Source organism: Apteryx rowi, unplaced genomic scaffold (assembly GCF_003343035.1).
Source record: "Apteryx rowi isolate R43461 unplaced genomic scaffold, aptRow1 scaffold_130, whole genome shotgun sequence".
Taxonomy (NCBI): Eukaryota; Metazoa; Chordata; class Aves; order Apterygiformes; family Apterygidae; genus Apteryx; species Apteryx rowi.
The window spans coordinates 1068461-1082244 of NW_020447531.1; positions in this window are offsets into that span (position 1 = coordinate 1068461).

Here is a 13784-nt window from a genome sequence, read left to right on the forward strand (position 1 = left end):
AATTTGGTTACTGAGGTGGATTCTGACTGAGTGAAACCTAAGCTTCACAGACTCCGCTTCAAGCTTTTGGTGTGATAATTTCCAGAGGCGGTTAAAACTACCTTGAATATTGCTCTATCACCATGGCTTATAAACCAGCACACCTACAGAAGAGCAAGTATTTCACAACAGATATTTCTCAAACGCTATTTTTGATTTCTTAGGAGTGGCAACCTTTTGGTTTAGCATTTTTCTCTCTCTTTTCCCCATTAAAAGGACATTTGCTCTTTCTGTATAATGATTTCACTAAATACAATAACAGAAGTACCTACTACAGATCTGTGTAAAACAATACCAGTGACCCTGGGATGCTCTCCTCCCCATCCCAATACGAAGTAGAAATTAAGATTAGATATCTATTAGAGGAGACTCTGTAAGAACAGGCTCTTCCTTTACAGTGCAACAAATAAAAATCTGAACTTCAGTTAATCAGATTATATATATAGTATTCTTAATTATAGCAATTGTCAATTTAGCAGCCTTTAAGAACCTTTTAGATAGTGATTACCATTCTTCAGATTTTTCTTAAGAATAAAAAGAAAGTCATGCTTAAAAATACTGCTTTCCATTTCTATAGTATCCAGAAAGATAAGAGTGCTTTTTAAGCACTAGTTCATGGCATCTTCATGAGGTCACTGCTCTTAACTTTGGTACAGGCAAGGGAATGTCAGTACATACTCATTGGATTGTCTTAAAATATTTTTTATAAAACTTTTTTCATCATAAAATACTGATTCATCAAAATATAAAACACTCATGGGAAAATCAGTTTCCCCAAAAATTGATAAACTGTGAAAACATCTCATTTTTGACATTTTTAAGTGTGAAGAGACTGATTGTCAGTTTAATTGATTTTTGATTTTGAAAGTTGAGTCAGTTTATTGCAAACAAAAATGAAAAGATAAATACTAAAGATATATCCTAATTATCAGAATTAGGTATCACAATTTGATAGACCATGGTTTTATTTTTTAATTTTAATCATCAGCTTCATGATTATTATTTTAGATTGAGATTTTTTTATTTGTTTTCTTGATTTGGCTTGTGAAATATATATTTTTTAAACCTGCAAAACTTCACAGGAGACTATATAATGCCCACTCAGCTCTAGTTGCTGACATGYCTAGATGCTCCTGAGTTGTCCCTCAGCAAGGCTGACTGAGTCTAGGTCAGAAGGTACAGTTTGCACCATTCAGCTTCGCTAGAAGAAGCTGCACCAGCCTCTCTGGACAGCCTGTGGAAGGCAGAGTAACTCATTTTGTATTTTCCTGCTCAAACAAATGAAAGAAGATCTGAAGATAGGGCATAAACCCAGCTCTCTGGAGCTCTGTCTTAAGCCCTTGCTCCTTCAGCCAATGTTTTATCATGATGGTATAAGGGAAACCAGATACAGAAAACTTTTTTGTTCTTCCTGCCAGCTCTCAGTTAACCCCCAAACCCTTTGGATTAGGAATATAGTTAATTTGCGTGTCTCATACATTGTTTGTTGACTTGCAAGTCATTCTGCAATGCTTCTTTCTGGGAAAGTGAGCAGTAAGCATTGACTTTAGGGGAATCTTAGTTTGTCGAATGTGGGAGGTTTTCATGTTTGGAAAAAATGTTCCAGTTTTCTCCTGATTACTTTTTTGTACACATGCCCAGAGATATGGCTATGAGCCCACTTAGAACTAATTAATAAATACATTCAGGGCTCTGGGTGTTTTTAAAGCAAATTTAACCCACTCTGTGGTTCATTACATAGACTGTAGAGCAGAATGACTCACTAGTCACACATCATTTTGTAATGAAGAGAGTAGCTGTGAGATGGAATTCTCTTTCTTTACTATTCAGCTCTAAGCCCTGGCCCTGACATACATGTTAGATTTAGAAGAAAATGCCAGTCTTAGCAAGGCCATTGTTAGATGCTCGTCAATGGCCCTACTTTTTATGTGTTCCTCTCTTCGTAGTGTGTCTTCATCAGCCGTGGTCTGAGTGAYGCTTATTAGCAGCTGCAAGCCTGCCAGCACCCTCAACACTGTCCAACACCAGATTCCTCACTGGTGCAAGGTTGCTCTCTCTGCTTTACTCTTCTTTCTCCTCTTCCTTCCTCGCTGGATGCAATCATCCTAAGGTGTGACACCCTACCCTCTGCTGCCTTAGTCAGAGAGCCTTGGGATCTATTCAAACACTCTTATAAATCATTGTTATTAGCTAACTGACTCATCTTGCAGCACTGAGAAAGAATCGCTGATCTCCTGAGTGCTCTGCAGCTCACACAGAAAGCACCCGGGTGTTGATGAATCCTCCTGGAATCCTTATCTCGTATTTTTAACAGCAAAACTCAACCTATGTTTTACTCATGATGTTTATATATCTAATCAAAGTAGGTCAGGAAACGTGGAAGACAGCACCAGGGCTGCCTGAGAAACATAATATTTGTCAGAGAGCATTAACTCAGCCTCTCTCTTTCAAGGAATGATAGATGAAGTGTTCCTGAAACTCTGTTTAGATTATGTGAAGTAATGCACTGTTGGTTACATTCATCCTAAGCAAATCATTTTCACTCACTTGAGCTGCCTTACAAAATTTTCCAATAACACTTTAGGCAACCTAAAACAAAATGAAGTCTTCACGGGTCTCTCATGTGGGAGTTCTTTTTGGAGCCCACTTGTAGAAAGAAAGTCAGGTTAAGAAAGCTCTATGCATAAAATAGATGTGGGCCCCAGGCCAAAGCTTGGATCAGTATAGGAATCAAAGTTTGGGAGGTGCCAGGGCTGAAGCCCATTTCCACTGTAAAATATTAAAGCTAGTTAGAACAACAGAGAGCCTGACATCAAAGAAATCACAATAGCCCTTTATGAAAGGGCTGACCTTCCTGGAGGCCCTGAAAAGCTTGTGTCTCCCAGCTGAGTCACCTAGGAGAAGGGAGCTGCCCTATCCTGCTCTAGAGGAGGAAGCAGTGAAGGGCTAGCTCTGTTCCTGGTGTGAATTCCTCCCTCACCCAACGAGCATAAGCCACGAGGGAATAATCAGAGTGGATGCATCTCTTTGGCCCCTCAGTGGGAGGACTAAGAGGGCTGTGGGCCTGCCAGCCCACCAGCTCATCAAGCTCTTGAGGAAGAGAAATTAGCCAATATGCTCAGCCTTCTCTTCCCCATGAGAGCATAACAGCATTAATAGCACAGGGAGACCAGCACCAGGCCATGCACCAGGAAAATGGACAGGCTCTCAACCAACTTCAGCCAGCATAGAGACCTATTATATGTTCCGTTTCACAAAGTGTAAATGAAAGGATTTCTCTAACAGTGAAGACTTCAACTTAAGCATATCTCTACTGAAGTCCAGGGAATCTTACTAGGGATAATTATGGCTTTCTCAGTTTAATAATTACACAGAGATATATTTCATCTGCACTCAGGGCCAACTCTAAGCTGAAGTGAATGTATCTGCTTAAGTTTAATATTTTTTTAGGGAGGAGTACTATAATTTTCAGGGGAGGAATGCAATTAGATGAAGCCCAACAATGTCTCTGCTATCCAGAATATTTTTAAAGAGCTTTGCCTTTATCTGTTTTAAAAAGGAACTTTTATTGACATCAGCTCCTTCTTTCTCACGTGATGTGGCTGTAGCAATTAGGAGTGCTGGGGATTAAGTAAAAAGTCCCATTTAAAACTTTTCAGAAAAGACTTTGAACAAGAGGGGGAAATCACTTAAGTCAGCTGCTTCTGTGCATGTCTTTTCTTGTGCTATGAAATATGACTTCAAAGAAAACCCTTCTGTTTCCATTTCAAGGTCTTTTTGTAAGGAAAGAAAGATAGGCAACCAACACTGGAATGCTGCCTCCAGAAGATTTATTGGAAAGCTTGAAGGGCTCTGCAAACTAGGAAGGTAATTTTTGTATCCTACTGCACTCAAGACTGATTTAATTTTGTGTCAGTTCTGGAACTGCAACCAGAATATGAGCTGTGATTTTATAAATTGCTCCTCAGAGTGCCTGACCTTGCAGGGGAGGGGAAACTGGAAGGAGTTAGAAGATAAAGAGATCTTGTGCAGCCGATCAGATAAATTTCACTGAGTTAGTGGACCCCTCGCTTGTTCCTCATTTCACCTCTGAAGTGCTCTCTCTTTGACAGGATGCCAGTCTTGTTGGTCTTCATCCCACAAGGGAGCCATTGTCCATCAGGGTAGGTCTGAAATTTGGGTCAGGTTTTTTTAAATGGAGGACACAGTTACTGCAATGTTACCTGTATCACCAACACAGGACCTGGAACTTGCATTAAGAGAAATTGATTAGCTTTTAAAAAAAAACTGCTTGGATTTGTATGTGTACTACTATATTATAGTAGTATAGTACAGTATAGTAATAGTATTATTAAGAGTATTTTTTATTTTGATACTATAACACACCCAAATTGTGAACTGAAATGGACATTTAAAAAAATGTTTAGTGGAAAAATATCTTAATTGTTTGATTAGATTTGGGAATATTCTCTGAAGGGGAATGCCAGAAGTCCTATCATATGAGTCACTTAAAAATAGATTAGACAAAACTCTTGGGAATGTATTTTAAAAAGCAATCTTATTCTGGCGAAAATACAGAGAAAATGAGCTAATAGCACTATAGGATTTTTCATTGTTCAGTTCCAGGTCAAAAATCTCTGATTCAAGTCATGAAATATGTACAGTCCATTAAATCCCACTAGAATCTAAGTTTCATTTCTAAAGAAAATTTGATCAGAATAAATTGTACTTTCTTGATGTTAAACCATTCCTGTATGTAGGACATAAACTTTAGGGTGATTGGCCTTAGAAATAGTTCAATTACCTGAGATTAATATAAATGTTACACTGTAGCTGCAGCATTTCCTACAATAGATCTCTGCAATTTAAATGATACCACGCATACCAAAATAACATTATCTAACTGCAGAGGCAATGAACACCACCATGTAACAACTTCTCCACATGGTGGCTGTATAATGTAGGATAGTGATTGTCAGAGGGCAACCCCTGGCCTGTGGCAGGCTAGCTGGTCACATACTGCTGACTCCTATCCTTGTCTCCATCTTAATTTTTTGCTAAAAGAAAGCGAAAATATACTGCAAATGCTTCCCCAATATCAGTTTACCATGTAAGCAATCGTTGCTGCACCAGGAATGCTACGCATTCAAAAGTGGAAAGAGAAGTGATCCATGAAATATGCTGGTAAGACAGAAAAACTGAACCCCCTCCCTGTTATATATCAAATCAACAAAGCCTTACTGTATTATATACAGTTCATTAATAAATGTCATGTGTGATTAGCATTGGTAGAGCTGTTAGGAATTTTTTTTTTTTTTTTTTTTTTGCCTTCATATTTGCTGCATTGTCTATTTCGGCAGTCATTCAGCAGCTTTATCTTTTGAAGGAATAATCTCAAGGCCCGGTGAGAGAGATACAGCGTATTACATGATTCACCCATATCCTGTGCATTCACCGCTGTGAGCTGGATGCCTGTAAGGACTGGGACAGAATTTTCCAGGGAGCAATTTCTCCGCATTGAGGTATTTCTCTGAAATGTGAAATTACCTTTGAGAAACAACAGAAAATGCAACAAACCCCACGTATTCCACATCTTTATGGGATCAGACACCCTACATTGCTGACTGTAGAAACATGCAGAGAGAACATGTATTGTTCTCTCTTCATCTCTCCAGCCTCCATTTTGTTCCATTTTGTTTGATTTTCATCATTGCTTATTGTTCCCTCACTTTTTTGGGGGGTGGGGGGGTGGGGGGGAATGTTCTTTGTAACTAATCTATTACAGCACTACCACAACAGTCTGTATCGTCCATGTTGTCTAGACCACTGTGAAGCGTATTTGGTCWGGAAATCCCATCTCAGATATCCCATCAGATATCATCTTGGAATCTTTTGAATTTATTTATTCCCATTGGCACTGGGGAGTCCACTTTTCAGCATGTACCATGATATGTGCTTTAAAAACTTCCAGAACAATGGTTGGTTGACTTCAGTTGTAACTAGCAAGAGAAATCTCAAATGAAAATTACACATTGTTTTACCTTAAAAGGGACTGGGTGCCATGTTTTGCTCACACTAGTACTATAATTGTATCTTCTGCACTTGATGTGGTGACATTTTCTTTTTCATATTCAGTAGACTATAGAAAACAGTAGAATCAATAGATCAGCATTTGTCGCTGTCAGTTCTCAACCTTTATATGGGAAATTGATCATTCAAGTGGTCGGTAGAACTAATTGAACTCCTAATTGAAAAAGCAAATTATCATAGCAAGAAACCATAAGGAAAGTTTTCATTATGTGCATGTCTCTGTATGCTAAATATCCCTAGCCTAACCAGAAATTACAAATATAGAAGCTACTGAAAACTCCAGAAAGATTAGTCTAAAGGAGATGACACAAAGCCTAAAGTGTATTGTTACAGTTGAATGATCAACACCTTATAGTGTGGCTAGAGACAAGGGTTTCCGTCTTGACACACAAACTAAACAGAGCTGCTTACCTGTAAATAGAGGACTGAGACCTAGTCCCATCTGGGATCCAGGCTTTGTTTTCATGACAAGCATTTAATTCCAGATGGGGACTTCACAGGTATCTTCTCTTTTGAGAGGGTTGAACTGTCAAGCTACAAACTGAGAAAATATAATTCCCARAGGAATATCAGAAGAACAAACAAGCCAGCAGTAGGTGTAAGTTTACCATTTCCACCCCCTCTTACTCCATCCCATTTTGCATCATCCAAAAGGGATCAAGAGATGGAAAGCAGCCCTGAAACCCCACATCTGTCCAGGCAGAGGTTTACCTCAGTAAAGACACCTTGGAAAAGAGTTGTAAGTGACCCTCAAAGGACACCAGCACACTAGAAAGGGCTGTACTAGGAGGACATGTGGCACTCTGGACAGAGGGGCATGGGAGCTACATCTCTAGGACCTCACCTGCTGACAGTGCTCCCTGAGAAATCCCAAAAGGTCAAAGTGCAGCCTTGTGCTTTCACAAGGAAGACAGCTGAGAGGCAGAAAGAGAAGTGTAATGCTCACTGTCTAGTTCACCCTCCCATCCAACAGGGTTTATCAAGACATGAGAAATAGCTGGATTTTGAAGCTGTTGTGTTGCAACAGCTGCTTTTAGAACCCATCTATTGATGTTGGGTGTTGGCGTACTTCCTTTTGGACAGATTATTAATGATTTGCCCTAAATGTAAGCATCAAGCATAACTTTAGCCTGAAAAAATGTTGCCTTTGCTAGATATGCAGAACCTTGAAGTGCTGCAGAAGAGTCCCTCCAGTCAGCAGCCAAATAAAATCTCCAGGTTCCTTCTGAACTGGCTCTCCAGGCATTACACTAATTGCCCCTTTCTGCCTATCCATACACAGACCTATTCCACAAAAAGTGGGATTTTTCTCCACTGTTTATGTACAGTATCCACAACTGGCACATTATCATAACAGTTATTGTTGCACACTCAGCTCTGAAAATGCATGTCTCTAGTGTAAAGGCTATTGCATCTGCAACACTGGTGAGATTATCTGTGCTAAAGCTAGAAATACTAGAGCTTTAGATACGTGCATTGAAATCAATAGTGTATCAATGCACTATAGAGTTGTTATTGTTGTTACTGTGGAATAACTTTCATGCTTAAATAATATCACTCGGAGACAAAGCAGCTGAGGTGCTCTTTCTAACAATTTTAGTATTGTGTCTTAATATCAAAATTAATACTTCCATTAATATTTACAGCTGTTATGCTCTAGAGAACATACTGAGCTAACATGTTTTCTCATGTAGTAGGATTAAAAATGATGATGCTTAAACTGAGATATAGCTTGATATTAATATGACCTCCCATCACATTTTTTCTGGCTGAATAGAAGTTCAGCAGAGAGAAGACCTTTAATAGAAGTAGCTCTGGTGGATATCATTAGGCACTGGCTGACACTGACTTCACTCACTGATTGCATATGTGCTATTTATTTTCATGGATGTTTGCATAGGATGTATGCCTCTTAGTATATCGTGTGTTTAAAACCAGTAGCTGCACTGAAGACTGACCTATGTCCTGAAAGCTCAATGAGGTTTATCCAGAGATTAACATATTAAAATAAAAACACTTTGGCAGTTACAGATTGGAAGATCTTTTTCATTTTTATTCTTTACTTTTCCATAGTGTGCTTACTGTTTGTGTCTGCTGTGTGAGTGACTCAGAGCAAGTGGTCTTGTGCACAGAAAAAAATGTCTCACAGCAGTTTGTGAAAGAACTACCAAAACTGCCCTGTTGTTGTCATATTTTTCCCAATTTATCGGATAGACAGTGTCCTCCCCCCGCCATTTGATTTCTCATGTGTAACTCGTAGTGTTCTAAAATAAAAGTTTGCTCTGGCAAAAAATACATGCTATTATGTCTTTAAATAATTTCTTATTTGACTCTGTGGTCTTAGTATTTCATTATTCATGTACACATTTTTCTTCCCAATATGAGCAAAAATACTCCATTACTTTCTGGTCATTTTTCCCACATTGGCACCTTGGCAGTGTTGTTCATTATAAGGAGTTTTCCTAAGTGGTTCTGATAATCATTAAGTATTTTCATTAAAATGCATCATGTCAGCTACATAATGCACAAAAATGCCAACGTATAAATATTTTGGAAGAAGGAGGGAAAGGGTTTTAGAAATCCTCTGTTTATTTCTTGGGATCTGAATCTTTATGATTTTCCTGTGAGCAAGATGAAAGATTTTAGCTGATCCTAAAAGGATCCTATTTTTCTTTCGAACTATTCCCTGTTGTTTATTCAAAAATATAATGGGTCCTTGGATATCTTGGTATACTATTATTCAGTGAGAGGATGAAAAGTCCCAGGAATGCCAAGGGATTATTATAACAGCATAATTAGCTTGCAGACAGCTCTGTTCTCAACAGCTTTCAAAAACTCTTCTATCCATCTCAGTTACCAAAGTAATTAATTAAACACAGCTGCAGACTAGAACAACTGTTGCAAAAAATGTGTTGCCATTTGCTTTTCCTGCTCACTTCTAGCCAGTAGGAGACGAGGAAGTCACGTAGGACCAGTTACAACAGCTAAGTACCGTCTGCTTTGCTGAGTGGCCTGAAATCCTGTTGAGTTAAGTAGGAGAGAGGGGCAAAAGCATCTGTGTAGCACAGCACTTACTGAAGCCAATTCATGCCCGCAGCAGGGGTGAATTTTTAAAAATCATTGCTAGTCTCATGTGACTATGTCCTGGAAATGACCTAAGGAGGAAAAGCCCTGAGGAGCCTTGCCAAAACTCCTGTGTCATGTCTTTTTTACACGGTGTTAGAAATAAAGTACATAAGTGGGCAAAATGGAATAACTGAAGCAGTCTGAGTTTGGAAGGGAACTGGCAGAAAACTGGAGCAGGTGACTTTAATATTTTCAAATGTTCCTGGAAGCAAATGGTGCTGAAAAAAATAAATACTGGAAATGGTGCCATCTTCTCAACTGCTAGATGTGGCAGGCTCAAAGGTGCTGGGGATATACTATAAATTCCATTGAGAAAATAAAAGAGAAAGCAAACTGCTCAGCAAAATCACTTGAAACATGCAAAAATATTGCAATCCATGGAAGAAACTGGCTTTGGAAAGGTACATTTGCTTTACAAGAAGCCAGCTCTCGAGCAGGACAATTGAGCATTATATGGCAGAGTTATATAACAAAGGTATCGTGTAAATGTGAACACTTAACACACAGACAAACTGAGCAATACTGGGCAGCCATGTTATTCTTTCCTTTTAATAGCCTGTATCAGCTAAAGATAGCAAAGACTGCAAAAAGAAAGTAACTGTATGGCTAACCGTAGCAGGTATTAATTTGGGCCTTAGAAGCACAAAGTAGATGACATAAAGACTTGAGGAGTGAATCACATTGTCTTTGTTGTCTCCTCAGATATCAGCCAATTTCCCAGCAGAAAGTGTAGCAGAACAAGAAGCAATGGTTAAGCTAAAATATTTTTTTAAAGCGTGTCTGGAGATGCATGTGTGCTGTCACAGTTTTCCCTGTTTCATAGTTTCAAATGGCCTGCTACAAAATATTTTATGACCTGTGTGATTGCTTTTCCACAATATGCCAGCACTGTCAAGGAGTAAGGAAGCCCTGTACCCAGGGTTTGGGTTAGTTGTTCTTTCCTTCTTTTTTTTATTTTATTTTGAAATGCGTTCTATGGCAGGGATTCTGGTTTATAATGAAAAAGGGATTTGTCCTGGAAGGGGAAACCATTTATCCTCTCAAGACAGAGGTTGTGCAATGTGTGGCATGTCATCACCCATGTCCCATCCAGCTTTCTTCACTCTCTGCGTGATGATGGAGATCTTGCCTGCTTGCTCTGAATGAGTCAGGGACCATAATGAGGTTTCCAGAAGTACGGTTGGAGCTTAGGGCTCTTTCCAGACACTTCCAAAGATATTTTAAGGGCAATCTAGACACACATACTTCTTATGAGCTCCTGTGCAGACATGAAGCTGAAAGTTACAGTTTTAAACTGCAGTATTTGGAAGTAAATGTATAGACTGAAAATAAGTACTTGAAAGGTCTTTGGACTTATTTTGTGTATCTGAGGTGATGTGTGTTGAAGACTTGTCTCTTGTCCCCTGACAAACAGGCCTATGAGAAAGCACAGTGCTGTTCACTGGTGAACAAAGGATACTGTAAATGAGATGTTTGGCTGGCAATGCCTGAAACAAAACATTGGGCTGGGACTGGCCATATATTACACATATGATCTATTACAAAAAACACTGAAATCCATTATATTACTGGAGATGCCCAGAGAACACAAAATTAACTAATAAGGAGGAACATAAATAGGCAAACCAGGCAGAAAAACAAATAACAACCCTTAGCAAGATTCTTCAGTTAAGCAAGTTTTCTTTCTAAATATTTGAATCTCAATAAATAGCTAGTATTCAAATTATACCATTTTTGCTTTTGCTGGGTATCCCACAGGCAGCAGCAGGGCAGAGTGCCAGCTACAGCAAACCATTATCTCACGCCTTTTCTGAGCTCCTGCAGTGGTGTAGCTAGCAGGAGCATGATACTCTCCTCTTTCCACCACTCAAGATGCCACAAGCTCTGGCAGAAATGGGGACAGAGCAGTTTCCGTATTCTTCAGAGCATAGATCCTGCAATTCTCCGGGCCTTTCTTCAAGCAATGTTGATAACTTGTGCTATTCCTCTTTGTGCTAAGTTAAAAAACAGGCTATATCTGATCTGTGGGGATTTGCACTACTACAATGTCATTTATAGGCTCTCTATAGATTTTAATGAGCACAGCAACTTCCTTACAGCATGTGGTAATAGAGTCCCAGCTATCTTCTTACAGTGTCTCTCTTCAGGCTAGTTAATAAAGTCATATCCTGTAGGCTTAGGATAGTAACTTCACTGCTCTTTATTCAGCATCCCTCATGTTCCTCCTTCATTTGTGTTTAACTGCACCATGTTCTAAATGAAGGACCTTATTAAATCTAATTTTTTCCTCAAAGTCTATAGGTTTGACCAGTAGCCAGTTTCCACAGTTTATTTTCCAGTGTCTCATACATGCTGTTTAGGTGACAGTTTCTCTGCCAGATACTTTCATTGCACCTTCACAATGCTCCAGTGGCTTGCTGACCCATCATTACAGCTCTTTCCGAGTGGCAGGGAAAACTTGATTCCAGCCCAACCTGGCTGCTTTCCTCCATTGTGCTGCAGCCTGTAAAATCTCCTGCCTCTGTGTTTTGTCCTGGATCAGGCTAAGTAGAGTGGTGGACAATTACTGGACCTCAGTATGTGTAGGTGTGGCACACATCCTTGGGAAAATCTAAACTTAGGTCTGTTATGGAGGGAGATCAGAAAGGGGGCACACTGTTCCTCTGTCTTTTCCTTTTTAAGTCTCTGAGCTGCCAGACAGCCGGCAAATAGAAGGCAAATGATCTGTGTGTCAAACATTTACAACTATAATGGGTGATGAGTGTGTCACTCTTGGTGTTTTTCCAGTTTCCGCCACAGAAATCAACTAAGTAAGTTGGGGTCAGGAGGAGATTGAAGAGAAATTCCACATATAATTTTAAAAGACATGTTCTCTTTGTTCTATCTGAGCTTCCCCACCTTTTTCTTTTTTTCTCGTTTTTTTATCTGAAGTCAGGAGATGGACTCTTTCTGTGTCCCATGCAATAAATGAGACCCATTAAGATGTTGTCCTCGATTCAAATATTGCAGAAATCTGGGTGAGATCCCAGGCTCTGTATATGATTCAATATTCCAGTTCAACACTGAACTGAGGGATTCCAGGTTATACTCTACCAGATCTGTCTGCTGATCTATAGTTTTATTAAAAGGCTGCCTTGAACAACAGCAAATTTGATATATATTTATGCTTTTATACTTAATTATGACTGTGGGAACATACATATGTTATGGCAAAAACTGTAGTTCTTAGTGAAATATTTCTGTAAAAGGCTTCAGTGAGATTAACTTCAAGACCAACATCCAAATGTTACTTGGCAACTGGATATGCCAGCAGCAGTGCAAAATCCTACTGATACTGATTTAACATTATTTCCCACGATAGACCCTCATGGATTCCACTGACATTGCAGCATACTAACAGTGGGCACATTCTGGATTTGACCTGCCTGCTGAGGTCAACAGCTAAAATAGAAGTTACAGTAGGTCTTCTGACACGAAGGGTGTTTCAGATATCCCACCTTGCGCATACAGGCTACAAAATGGCTCTGGAATAGAAATAGCTGTTAGCAGCTCTCAACTTGGTTTGAACGGAAAGTCAGCGAAAAGGGCTGCAGCCCTCCAGGACCAGGCTTTCACTTCAAGCACATTTGGAAAACAGAACAGTGAATTCTAAAATATTAGCAGTGAATTAGCTGCAAGAGGTTCAGCTCAAATTTGCATCTAATCAGCTTTATTTGACTTAACCCAGATCCCTTAACAAAAAAAAAACAAGGCAAAACCTGTGTATATCTTTCATAACTATTAGCTCTGTACTGACAGTTTGAGCCACTTTCTACCTGTAATCAAGGTGAAAAAAGAAAATTTTGGAATGGATCTTTATTATTTTAGTCCCATTCTGAATGCAACTCTGTAAGGATTGTCCCCATACCACTATGCAGCAGATTAATTGCAGTTATTTCTTAAATTTTGACTTTTGTTCTGTACTACGTTGTGGAAGGATATAAAAAATGAGGAGAGCATGGTAGGTAGGTTGGTCTTTTTAGAATGTTTTGATCTAAATTTGCCAGACCAGGTTGGATTCTCGTAAATATTTTCATTAATAGATTATTATTTTTTTCTTTATCAGTATATTTAGGATTTGATTTGCTCTGCAGTAGGGTCATGAGGTCTCAGTGCAGGTTAGGACCTGGCTGCATTAAATACTGTATGAACATGTGTTGGGAGACAGACCCTGACACATTAACCTTTTATGCTAACAAGACAAGACAGAAAAAAGGTAGGCAAGAAAGTACAGTAGGAGAAAGAAGAGAAGAAGGTGTACTATACAAAAATAGAAAAGCATGGAACCAAAGCAGGGGGAGATCAAACGCCTGCCAAAAATCACCCAGGAAGTGTGTCAGAGTCACAAATTAAAACCAGACCTTCCCCATCCTGATCCTGCAGCATGTGACCAGGCTGACTACTGCAGCATATACTGAGAATATAAGATTTTATTGGGACGACCTTTGCCAGCACTCAATGTTACATATGTCCCAGATAACACTTTGTGA